Here is a 1,780-nt window from a genome sequence, read left to right as displayed (position 1 = left end):
ATTTAGATCATTAGGGATATAAATTAAAGATCATCACAAAATAAGGATATAAGTGTCAGTAATCCAAATGTTCTCCTTTGATTCATTTTAGTTATCGTGCTTAGTAAAAAAAAAATATATTTTATTTTTATCTTGATACGCTAAAGCGGATAAATAAAATCAAAATTTTATTTTTAGTATAATGAACTAGTAAAAATATTTTCCTTTCATGCATCTCTTAGAAATATTAATTAAAAGGATAATTCTACTGAATTATCCTTTCTATAGTTTTATTTCTGTTCAATACTGTTCTCTTGTTTTCAACATATAATTAATCTCTCGCCACATTTATTGGGTAAAAGATTAATGTAAGAATTAATAATTAATTATATTTTAATTTATAAAATTATAATTATTTTAAAAAAGTTATTTATAAATTATAAATATTATTATTTGGGGAGATTGCATTTACTTGTTTATTCCTCTTTTTATTTGGAGAAATTGCATTTATTGGATTTTTCATCTTTTATTTGTATACTCGGTGTATTTTCATAAAATTTTAATTAAAAGGATAAAAGAAAAAAAGGAAAAAAAAAAAGAAACAAAAATAGTTGATCATATTGCCCACTAGTCATGATTCAATGTTATCCATTCCAAAACAACTTGTTACACACTCACAACACGTGTCACATGAATATGCACACATTAAAAATGAGAGATTTTTGAAACTAAAACTTGATTATTTAATAATTAACTTTTTGTTTGAATTTCTAATCAAAATAAATTAGAACAGTTTCAAACTTTCAAGGCAGGGGAATGATTTCTCATTTAAAACACACGCGAAAAGTTCATTTAATATGTATGGTTGGACTCAAGAAGTTTTGACCAAAACTCATTTAGACACCCATATTCCTTATTGATTAATAGGCTAATACACACAAAAAACATAAAAAAACTTCATAATCTGCTTATTCACACATAAGTTTTAAACAAAGCTCTGTCTACCTCGCCAAAGAAATACAATTCATTTAAGGTCGTCACGAGTGGACCCAAAAAGTTTTTTACAAAGCCTGAGCCCTCCCCCCGAACTGCAGCCTAACACCAACTAAAAGGCCCACAAACCCCCAACTGTGGGTTCCTCAGCCTGCTTGGAAGCCGAAGGTAGATTTTCGAACTATTTCGCGCTCGAACCCTGGAAACACCCCCAGAACCGTGGGCTATAACACACCGATTTAGCCTAAAATGGCCCGTTCGCGTTGTTTTGCCGTTTGACCACCCAAACAGTCCCGCCCAACCCAATGGTCCACACTCTCCAGCTCCTCAACCTGCTTGGGAGCCCAAGTCAATTTTTGGCCCATTTCACGCTTGGACCCCAAGCACACCCCCGAAATCGTGGGCTATAGCCCACCGATTTACCCCAAAAATGGTCCGTTCGAGCCGTTTCGCCCGTTTGAACACCAAACGACATCGCCCGCCCACCCAAAACCCCACACTCCCCAGATCCTCAGCCTTTCTAGGATCTTAGGTAGATTTTTGGCCCATTTCATGCCCAGACCCCGATCATCCCCCCGGAACCATGGACTATAGCACACCGATTTAGCCCAAAAATAGTCTGTTCGCGCCGTTTTGACCGTTTGACCACCCAAATGACCCCGCACATCCTAAAGACCCACACTCCCCAGCTCCTCATCCTGCCTGAGAGCCCCAGGTCAATTTTTGGCCTATTTCATGCCCAAACCCCGGGCACACCCCCAGAATTGTGAGCTATAGCATATCGATTTGACCCAATAATAGCCCATTT

This window comes from Capsicum annuum, chromosome 7 (genome assembly GCF_002878395.1).
Source record: "Capsicum annuum cultivar UCD-10X-F1 chromosome 7, UCD10Xv1.1, whole genome shotgun sequence".
NCBI classification, from domain to species: Eukaryota; Viridiplantae; Streptophyta; class Magnoliopsida; order Solanales; family Solanaceae; genus Capsicum; species Capsicum annuum.
Note: the sequence above shows the minus strand (reverse complement) of the source record.